Raw genomic sequence first — 12,395 nt, 5'->3', positions numbered from 1 at the left:
CCGCTTTTAGAACAAGGTACGGTCACTACGAATTCTTGGTGATGCCGTTTGGGCTCACTAATGCCCCTGCGGTGTTTATGGATTTAATGAATAGAATTTTCAGGCCATACTTGGATCGGTTCGTAGTTGTATTTATCGATGACATTTTGGTCTATTCGAAGATGAAACCGAACATCTGAACACCGAGGCTAGTGTTGCAAATCTTACGAGATAAGCGATTATCGCAAAGTTCAGTAAATGTGAATTTTGGTTGAAAGAGGTTAGCTTTTTGGGGCACGTGGTGTCCGCATCGGGTGTCAGGGTGGACCTGAACAAAATTTCGGCCATAGTCAATTGGAAACCTCCAAGGAATGTTACCGAAGTTAGGAGCTTTTTGGGGCTTGCCGGTTACTACCGACGGTTTGTGAAAGGATTCTCGATGATAGCCACACCCATGACAAAACTGCTTCAGAAAGATGTCAAATTTGAATGGACGGAAAAGTGTCAGAAAAGTTTCGACCAATTGAAAACCCATTTGACGAAAGCTCCAGTTCTAGTACAGCCCGAATCTGGCAAAGAGTTTGTCATCTATAGTGATGCCTCCCTACTTGGGTTAGGTTGCGTATTGATGCAAGAAGGTCGAGTTGTGGCCTATGCGTCGAGACAATTAAAGCCATATGAGAAAAATTATCCAACCCATGATCTCGAATTGGCTGCCATCGTGTTCACCTTGAAGATATGGCGACATTACTTATTTGGTGAGAAGTGCCATGTGTATTCAGATCACAAAAGTCTCAAATATTTGATGACTCAGAGAGACTTAAATCTGCGACAAAGACGATGGCTCGAGTTGTTAAAAGATTATGAACTCGTCATTGATTATCACCGGGAAAGGCTAATGTGGTTGCGGATGCCTTAAGTCGAAATCACTTTGTTTGCTTTACTGACGATGAATGTACACTTGTCTATTCTACCCGACAATGTGTTAGTAGCGAATTAAAGGCCAAACCATTGTTGGCTCATCAAATTCGGGAAGCTCGAGAAAGTTGATGAGGAGTTGCTTGCAAAACGGGTGAGTATGTTACGAACAAGGGATCGAGTTTCAAATCGATGATGACGATTGTTTGAGGTTCGAAGTCGTCATGTGTTCCAAAGAATTGAAACTTATTTCGATAATTCTAAATGAAGCCCATTGTAGTCGAATGTCAATCCACCCGGTAGCACTAAAATGTACAATGACCAAACGCCAATTTTGGTGGCCCGGTATGAAACGAGACATTTCGAATTTGTTTCAAGGTGTCGATATGTCAACAAGTGAAAGCGGAACATCAAGTGCCATCGGATTACTTCACCGATCATGATACCCGAATGGAAATGGGATCGAGTAATAATGGACTTTGTGTGCAGGTTACCATTGACTCGAATAAGAAAGACTTCGGTTTGGGTCATTGTTGATAGATCGACCAAGTCTGCTCATTTTATCCTGTCCGCACGGATTTTTCGCTAGATAAGTTGGCGAATTATCGTCTCCCAAATTGTTCGATTGCATGGGGTACCTATTTCTATCGTGTCGGATAGAGACCCAAGATTTACGTCGCGGTTTTGGAAGAAATTGCAAGAGGCTTTGGGTACCAAACTGCATTTTAGCACTGCTTTTCACCCCCAAACCGATGGTCAATCCGAAGGGATAATTCAAATACTCGAGGATATGTTGAGATGTTGCATCCTTGAGTTTAGTGGTGCATGGGAACGGTATTTACCCTTGGTTGAATTCGCTTACAACAATAGCTTTCAATCAAGTATCAAGATGGCGCCTTACGAGGCTTTATACGGTCGTAAATGCCGTACCCCATTATTCTGGACTGAACTTAGTGAAGGAAAAATCTTCGGGGTTGATTTGGTTAAGGATGCCGAGCAAAAGTTCGAGTAATTCGTGAAAGTTTGAAGGCGCCGGATCGCCAAAAGTCGTATGCGGATTTGAAAAGAAAAGATATTGAATATCGGGTTGGAGACAAGGTATTTCTCAAAGTCTCACCACGGAAGAAAGTGCTTAGATTTGGCCGTAGGGCAAATTGAGCCCGAGGTTCATCGGGCCATATGAGGTATCCGAACGAGTCGGTCCGATCGCGTGTCGTTTGATTTTGCCCCCGAGCTCGAAAAGATTCACAATGTTTTTCATGTCTCGATGCTTGACGATATAGGTCTGATCCATCGCACGTAATTGCTCCATCCGAGATTGAGATTCACCTAATTTGAGCTATGAAGAGGAACCGGTTCGCATTATGATGCGTGAAGTAAAAGAGTTGCGCAATAAGAAAATCCCGTTAGTGAAGGTGTTGTGGCATAAACACGGAATTGAAGAAGCCACTTGGGAACTTGAGGACTCTATGAAAGAGCGATACCCGAGCCTATTTACCGGTAAGATTTTCGGGGACGAAAATTTCTTAAGTGGGGAGAGTTGTGACACCCAAAATTGACCCTAGTCGGAAAGTGGTTTCGGGACCACGAAACCGAGTCTTATAAATAATTAATTGTTATATTCTATGTTTATGATGTTAATAAATGCATGTATGAAAGTTTCATGCATTAATTTGATCATTTCTATGTGAATTTATTAAAAATGGACTTATATGAAACATTGTAGAAATGTGATAGGTTAATCTATGAGGACCTATTAAAGCATGTAGTGAAAATAGTGGTTTTGCATGTCAAATACTCCTTTTCTTATGCATAGTGGCCGGCCATGATGGAGCATATATTACAATATGTGGTAAATTTCCATGAAGTGGTCATTATTTTATGTAAAAGAAAGGAAATAATAAAAGAAATAGAAAAGAAAAAAAAAGTGTGTGTGGATGCCTTTCCCCCCATTTGCCGTGAATTGAACAAGAAAAACAAAAAAAAATGCTCATCCTTCCTCAAATTTCTTTCAATTGCCGTGAGTGAGAGAGAGGGGGGGGTTTGGAGAAGCTTGGCCATACTTGCAACTAGAGTGAGGTATGTTTGATGTCATTCTTTAAGATTCATGCATGTTTTAGTTGTTAGTTTGAAACCTACCTAGCCCATGGCTTAGATTTCTTTGCTATTTGATGGAGATGAAGTTCGGCCATGGAGGTTGTCTTTTTTTGGTTAGTTGTTTAAATGTTGTTGTGATGAAGCATGAAGAGAAGTGAGATGAATGTTTAATAAAAGGAGATTTTAGATCCTTGAGTTCTTGTTGTTATGTGTATGTGCATGAGTATTCGGCCATGCTATAGAATCTATGTGCAAATGATAAATGCTTGGTACATTCGGCTACATGGGATAATGAAAGTTGTATTAAGTTAAGGTGCATACTTTAATCTAAGTGTTGAGAAGTATTCGCTAAGATAGCTAAAAGGTGGGTGTTGCCGATTTTTAGATTTAGATTATGAGAGTGGTTATAATGGGCATTAAGATGGTAATCTTAAGAAATGATAAGTAGATGATATAATTGAAGGGTGAAGTGGCTAATAGGACTTTTAATGAAATTATGTCAAGGCCGAATGTATCATGAAATAAATAAAAAAATGCTAAATTGTGCTTGTATGTGTGTTCGCCAAGGAAGTGTGATATGAAGCTTTGATAGGTTTGAAAGATGAATGACCGAATGAGCTATAGGTCATGTATGGGTTAATTTTATGCATGTGTGTGTGGCATTAGTAGTTAATGGCATTCGGCATTGTTTAACTAAAATTAGAAATGAATCTTAAAAGTTAAATAGGTTGCCCTAGTGGCGAATGTGTTAAAAACTAATGCATGGACAAATGATACTGAATGAATTGATTTCGAAATGTGTATGGTTGCCGTATGTATGTGTTAGATTGAGAAGTAAATTTGTTTGATTTAGCTCAAGAGCAAAGGGAACTAGATTGGATAAAGGAAAGGAGAAAGCAAGCGAGTAGCCGATTTGGAACCATTCTACCCCAAACAAGGTAAGTCATTAAGCACGTATTTGATATTGCTTAAATGATTGTAAAATTTATGCAATTGTGTTTAATGGGATGATATATATATATATATATAAAATGAAAATGTATGTGTATGGAGTGATGACATTTGTTGAATGTAAAAGAAATAGTGAAATGTGTAGAAAGTTTGCTTTCGGCACTAAGTGTCTTGAACAATACGTGTGTACGGTGATGAGATCGGCACTAAGTGTGCGTGCTGGAAATATATGGCACTAAGTGTGCGTGCTGAAAATATAAGGCACTAAGTGTGCATGCTGGAAAAATATGACACTATGTGTGCAAGCTGGAAAAATACTGACCTTTGGGTGTGCGAGCTCGGAGGGTATGGCACTTGTGTGCGGGCTTAAATTACGTGGCACTAAGTGTGCGAAATCGAGTAGTAAGCACTGTGTGTGCGTACTCTATATATATGGAGGGTGTGTCTCCATTGAATTGAGTATGGACAGCGGATAGGGTAAGTACCTCGAGCTCATGACGAATAGAGAATACGTTCATGCTTGGGGTTGAACTTGATAAGCCTTAAATCTATGTGATGATTGAAATTGTATGGTTGTGCTGGAAAATGAGTTAATGTGTAAAAATGCTTGATTATCTTGTTGTGTAAAATATGAAATGTGGATGTATGATTTGGTGCGAGATTGGACCGAAAGGTCCGAGGTATTAAGGTATAGATTCGATATGGATGAGTACCTAGCCTCGTTTGTTGTACATGTTGTAGTAACTTTATCGGTGGATTGATGAATGCTTATGACTTACTGAGTTGTAAACTCACTCGGTGTTTTCTTGTCACCCATTTTAGGTCTCTCGGACTCGTATTGTTTGCGTGATCGGGACCGTCGCTGAAGTCATCACAACGGCTGAAATCTTGTGGTATTGTTTTTGTTGTTGAAGAACATTTGGCATGTATAGGCTATTATATTTTGTCGAATTGTGGGTTGTAAACTTTAAGCCATGTGAAAATGGCCTATGTGGTCGTCGAGTGGGATGCTAGAACCTATAGCCACGAGTCTTAGAAACTCTAATTTTGATAAGGTGGCCATAATTTGTGTCATGTATGATGGATGATTAAGGCCAAGGAAAGATTCATGAAATTGACATAGTCTCTGCAGTAACTGTTGCGGACAGCAGCAGTGAGATGAGATTGAAAAATCACTAAAAATAGTAGAAGTAGAATTAAATAGTGAGTAAATTATGAAATTTAACCTTGATGAATCTATTTTTATATGGACGAAACGAAACGACCATATGAGCAGTATACTGAGAAATATTAAAGTTCTCGTGAGACAGGGCCAGAACGGTTTCTGGGTCCCCTGTCGCGACTTTGAAAATTTTCCATAAATTATCCAGAAAGAATTAGGAGTCATTCATTATATTTACAGATTCCATTTTGAGTCTAGTTTCATTAGAAACAAACGGCACCAGTATTAAAGCCCTGTACAGAGAGATATCCAAGTTGTAACGCACGAAGGTCAGAGCAGTCGATCCCGGTAACATGGGTGACTTTAACTAATAAACTGTAACAATTGGCCCAACCAAAAATTCTAAAAATAAATCCATGGATGGGTATATGAGTCTAAATTCAGGGAAAATTTATGAAACCAGTTTCCGAGTTTTGAAACTCGAGATATGATTTTTAAGACGACGGTGACGCAGTTTTCCAGCCTGACTGGTAATGTCAAATTGGTTGGTATTTTGAGAGGATTTGGCCGTTAACCCCTCTTGTCCGACACCGGCGTCGGTCACGAGTTAGGGGTGTTACACCTACACGACCGTGGGAGAAGTGAACCACGGCAGACACGGTCGTGTGACACGATCATGTAGCCACACGGCCTAGACACACGGGCGTGCCTAAAGGTCGTGTGACGACATCTCAGTTCACGACGTACACGGACAGGACATGAGTCACACGGGTGTGTGCATCGGCTGTGCCCTCTAAAAACTTAGAATAATTCTCTTATGTTATTTTTCTTTTATTAAGTTTTTAAGATTCATTTGTTTTCCTTTTAAACACGACTTATCTTTATGACTACTAGCAGATTATTCCCTTCACTCTCTTTTTATCATTCAGAATCATGCTTGCCATCCAGCTTTATTTCCAATACTAGATCTCGTCAATCCAAGAATATCATCCATTCTTAATACAGGAAGTTTCACTTCTCCCCCTATCTTATTTTTATATCTTAATATCTATCTTTGTACATTGAGGGCAATGTACATCTTAAGTGTGGGAGGTATTTATTTCATTATTAGAAAAATCCCTGAATGACTGCCTTGTTCTCTTAAAAAGCTCTCATATCGTATTTAGGATAAATTTTGATTGATTTCTGATTTTTGTTGATGTATCTTGAATTAAAACATAGGCATTTATGCATTGATTGTTTAAACCTCAACACATTAGAGAATCAAGCATGATAAATTGATTTTTAAGAATTTAAATTTTAGGTTGTTTCCCCAAAGTTTAGGAATTAGTTTGTGTTGGAATTTACAAGTTTTGAACATCAAAAAGCCATAATTTTTGTGAGATTTTTTAGCCTTTTGAATATCTATTAATTCTTTCATGCTCACTTTTATTATTGCTTTGAATGCGTCAGTATTGAACTGTTATTCTAGAACTTGCCTGGTTATTTGATATGTCAAAATGATTAAGGCACTTAGGATTAACCCACTCTTGCTATGAAAAGCCTACCTCCACGATTAACCCCTAGTGAACCCCCTTGAGCCTAACAAGCCATTTCTTGTATTACCCTTAATATCAAGCTTTAACCCATTATTGTTGAAATCCCCTAAATTAATTTAAGCCCCATTTTTGTCAAGATTTGAATTGAAATAGTTGTTTAGCTATGTTTTATTCTACTTTGTAATTTAACTTGTTCTTAAAAAAAAAACTTGTATACATATTAGTAGTAATAATCTTTTGAGCTAAAGAAGTTAAATTCCATATTCTGAGAAAAGCTCTATTGTACGCAATTGATAACTAGCTATTTTTCTAGTTAGGTAATTTTTCAACTCAATCTCGATTTTAACCCTTTCTTTCAGCTTATGACCATACCCCCTAACCAAGCCTCATTACAACCCTCTAAAGACCTTTTGATTGATGGATCATCTTAAATTATAGTGGTGGAGATTTGATTTTCATGCGAGCCTGTGGTAATGACTTTTCATTATTGACTATTGAGCGCTTCATTTATTGTCCTTAAACACCTCGAGCGATTTGAATGAATCTTTGGTGAGGATGTGAAACTCTGTGATATTCTGAATCAAAAGTAAATACTTAGATAAGAGGAGATGCCTATGTTTGCATGATTAAATACTCAACTTGGAATGTTTGAAACTTTTATATTCTTTTAGTTGAATTCTCAATGTATGATTACCTATGGATTATTTTGAGATATTATCGATAGGAATTATAAGTTGAGAAGAATTTATTTTGATTATGAGTTGAGAATTTTGCTTGAGGACAAGCAAATGTTTAAGTGTGGGGGTATTTGATAAACCGTAATTTATACATATTTTTACCCCCTGTTTAACGCATTTTATGGATTATTTCCTATTTGAATTGGTGAATTCAATGCTCCTAATGCTTTAAATTCATGTTTTATACTTAGGAGAGCAAAAGGAACGAGAAACGGCCCAAAAACGGAGAAAATGGGCCAAAGTACGAAATCAACATGGCCTGGACTTCCTCCCATGGGCAGACCACATGGACGTGTCAATTTGGTAGTTTCGAAGCACAATTCACACGAGCGTGTCCCTACCGAGCCCAAGTTAAGTCAAATTCAAAAAAGGCTAAATTTGAGCGCTCTTAGGCATTCCAAAGCCTATAAATACACCCTAGAGGAGGAAGAAAAGGGGAGACATATAATAGGGAGTAAGGAATTACACCAGAAGCCGATTGATCCATCTCAGAAGTCAAATTCATCATTCAGACTGAAGATCTCTCCTTAATTCCCCTTTTAGGAGTTTTGGGTTTTCTTTATATTTTGTATTCTTTATCATTCTGAGATGTTTTCTTATTTAGTTATGAACTAAATCCCCTAAATACCTAAGGGGAATGAAATCTAAGACAAATCTTGTTATTATTTTCTGAATTGTATGATAAATATTTAACTTGTTCTTAATTATGTGTTCTTAATTATTGTTTTGATATCCCAGGATACTGATTCAAGATAAGCTCTTATTTAGAGGAGGAATAGACCCTGTTTAAGAGTACATTTGTCATAATTAAGTGGAGTTGATTGCACGCCTAGACATAGGGTGACAAGATTTTGCCGGATTAGGGTGAAACCTAATAAGGGGATCCATAGATCCAGTTAATGCAACCCTAGGGTGTTAATTACAGAAAGGTCTCAATTATTCAATCTAGGGATTAGACATTATTAGTCTTGAATAGAGATAATAACATAACTTAGGGATCTCTACGAAACAAGTTAAATGAATAAATCGTTCGATTCGAAGCCAGAATAACAAGTAAAGTCTAGGTGGATTTTTCCTTAGGTATTGTCTTAATTCAATCTATTTTCCCAAAAGCAATTCCCCAATTCCATTCTCTGTGAATTCTTAGTTTAGATAATTAGTTAGTTAAAATAAAAACCTCTTTATTCTTAGGCTAGATAATAAAAAGACAGTTATTACTAGTACTTTTAGTTCCTTTGGGTTCGACAATACGATTTTGCTAAAACTATACTACTATTCGATAGGTGTACTTGCCTACATCGTGATATTAGTTAGTTTTAAGAGCGATTAATTACAAATATTTAAAACCTATCACGAAATCACGCGATCAGTATGCACTGATTGACCTTGGGTCAACTCATTCTTATATTTGCACTGCATTAGCAATGAAAAAGAAATTACCTATTGAATTGACTGATTATGATATTCAAGTTACTATTCAACTAGGTTAGAGTGTGATAATTAACTTAGTTTGTCGTAAATGTCCACTAAAAGTTAGAAGTTGTGAATTCCCTACTGATTTGAGGTTATTACCCTTTCAGGAATTTGATGTTATTCTGGGTATGAATTAACTATAGTTGCATGATGCTGTGGTAAACTATAGACAGAAACAAATTGATTTGAGATGCTAGACAAGAGAGATGATTTTAGTTGAATCTGATGGGCTGAATAGTTTTGTTAGAATCATTTTAGCTATTTCTGCCCAGAGAATGATATGTAAAGGTAGTGAAGTGTTTCTAGCATACATTCTTGATACCAGAGACCTAAGATCGAAGTTAGATCAGTTATCAATTGTTAGTGAATTTATTGTTGTATTTCCTAAAGAATTGATGGGTTTACATCCTAATCGTAAAGTTGAGTTTGTGATTGATATGGTTCCTAGAACTGCACCGATATCGAAATCATCATATTGCATGGCACCAATTGAATTAAAAGAGTTGAAAAATAGTTGAAAGAGTTATTAGACAGAGGGTTTATTCGACAGAGTGTATCCCCTTGTGGTGCACTTATATTGTTTGTGAAAAAGAAAGAAGGCTCTTTGAGATTATGTATCGACGACAAATAGTTGAATAAAGAAATAATAACAAATAAGTATCCCTTACCACGTATTAATGATTTATTTGATCAATTAAAAGGTATCGTAATATTCTCGAAGATAGATTTGAAATCTTGGTATTATAATTTGCGGGTTAAAGACTGTGATGTGTCAAAGACTGCTTTCAAAACTCGTTACGGTCATTACGAGCTTCTGGTAATGCCATTTGGTTTGACTAATGCCCCTATTGCTTTTATATATTTAATGAATTGGGTTTTTCAACCTTATTTAGATAGATTTGTTGTTGTGTTTATCGATGATATATGTAACACCCCTAACCTATATCCGTCGCCAGAACAGGGTTACGGAGTATTACCGAATTTTTTAAATCAAACGAACATAAATTTCAAACATTTCAAATCATATCAATAATCATAGTAAAACCAATCCAAAGCATACATATTGTCCCTTATATGAGCCCTTGAGGCCCTAAAAACATGTTAGAAACAAGTCGGAACTAAAAAGGAAACTCAGAGAATTTTATAGAAAATACTGAAATTTTCAACACTGCAGGGGTACACGGCCAAGAGACACACCGGTGTCTTAAGCCGTGTGGGCATTCAAATTAGGGACACACAGTCATTTCCCAGCTCATGTCCATGCCTATGTAACTCATTGACTTGGGTCACACAGTCAAGCCACATGCTCGTGTACCAGGCCGTGTGCTAGACCCTGTAACAGCCTGTCTTGCAACCCTTTGAAAGTTACAAGGGACACATAGACGTTTCGCTTGGCCATGTCCAAGACACAAGCCCTTGTCTCTGCCCGTGTGGATGAAAATAGGCCATCTTACAAGCCATTTCTCTGACCCATCTTGGCATGTACCTACACCCAAAATTGCACATATACACAAGCCATAACAAGGCATCAAAATCATGCATAAAAAAGTCATATACATATGGTATAATACAATACAACCAATATGCCCTTAGGCACCTCAAATGACAATATGCAAACATGTCTAACTATGTTCTCTATTTTGCCAAAATGACCAACTAACTGCCAACTATATTTGCATCAATACATACCATAAAATCTACTTAATTGAACATGCCAAATGGTACTAAACATGCCATTCAACTACAAAGTATCAATACACAGCATTTCCAATGAGTTACAAACCATATATACTATGCATATTCAAACCATAATTTCATCTTCCATAATTCAAGCATAACAAGCCAAACATCATCCATAATAAGGCTAATATTTACATGCCAAAACTAAATTCATTTGAACACTAAAATACCATAACTCAAGCCAAACCAAATGGCCATTTCAACATTCAAAACACATGGCCAGCATTAACCAAAATACCTATACATTCCATTATAACAAAAATTAAACACTCAAAAGTACCAAAAGAGCAGATGGATAGTGTGATTTATCTCTGACGAGCTTCCGACCCGAACGAGCTTTCGATTCACTATAAAACATGGGAAATAACATAGAGTAAGTATAAAAACTTAGTAAAACCGTATAACATAAAACAAAACATACCGATCATTACATAATAGGTAAGATATATATAGCATAATCCAACATATAACATGGAATTAAAACATGAATGAGCTCAACATCTATTTCATGAAGCATATACATATATCATCCATTTCTACCTTTGATATACCATGTAATACCATAACAATGAAATTCACATGTATCAATATTTTAGTTTATATCGAACTCTTACCAATCCGTATTAGAACAATGCCCGTTGAACTGTTTAAAATACCATGGGATACCCAAGATAGCTCACAAAAAGTGTGCTAACTCATATAATTGTAATCCCTCAAATCCTGTACATGTATGCTCACACGAACTGTGAAAATGGGCCTACTCACACGAGCTATGAAAATAGGCTTGCTCTGTAACACCCCTAACTCGTGACCGTCGCCGGTGTCGGACACGAGGGGTTAACGGCCAAATCCTCTCAAGGTACCAACCAATTTGACATTACCAGTCAGGCTGGAAAACTGCATCACTGTCGCCTTAAAAATCATATCTCGAGTTTCAAAACTCGGAAACTGGTTTCGTAAATTTTCCCTGAATTTAGACTCACATACCCATCCATGGATTTATTTTTAGAATTTTTGGTCGGGCCAATTGGTACAGTTTATTAGTTAAAGTCACCCATATTACAGGGATCGACTGCTCTGACCTTCGCGCGTTACAACTTGAATATCTCTCTGTACAGGGCTTTAATACTGGTGCCGTTTGTTTCTAATAAAACTAGACTCAAAATGGAATCTGTACATATAAGGCATGACTCCTAATTCTTTCTGGATAATTTATGGTAAATTTTCAAAGTCGCAACAGGGGACCCAGAAACTGTTCTGGCCCTGTCTCACGAGAACTTTAATATTTCTCAGTATACTGCTCATATGGTCTTTTCGTTTTGTCCATATAAAAATAGATTCATCAAGGTTCAATTCAATAATTTACTCACTATTTAATTCTACTTCTACTATTTTTAGTGATTTTTCAATCTCATCTCACTGCTGCTGTCCGCAACAGTTACTGCAGTAGACTATGCCAATTTCATGAATCTTTCCTTGGCCTTAATCCTCCATCATACATGACACAAATTATGGCCACCTTATCAAAATTAGAGTTTCTAAGACTCGTGGCTATAGGTTCTAGCATCCCACTCGGCGACCACATAGGCCATTTTCACATGGCTTAAAGTTTACAACCCACAATTCGACAAAATATAATAGCCTATACATGCCAAATGTTCTTCAACAACGAAGACAATACCAAAAGATTTCAGCCGGTGTGATGACTTCAACGACGGTTCCGATCACGCGAACAATACGAGTCCGAGAGACCTAAAATGGGTGACAAGAAAACACCGAGTGAGTTTATAACTCAGTAAG

The sequence above is a fragment of the Gossypium arboreum genome, chromosome 2 (assembly GCF_025698485.1).
Source record: "Gossypium arboreum isolate Shixiya-1 chromosome 2, ASM2569848v2, whole genome shotgun sequence".
Taxonomy (NCBI): Eukaryota; Viridiplantae; Streptophyta; class Magnoliopsida; order Malvales; family Malvaceae; genus Gossypium; species Gossypium arboreum.
Note: the sequence above shows the minus strand (reverse complement) of the source record.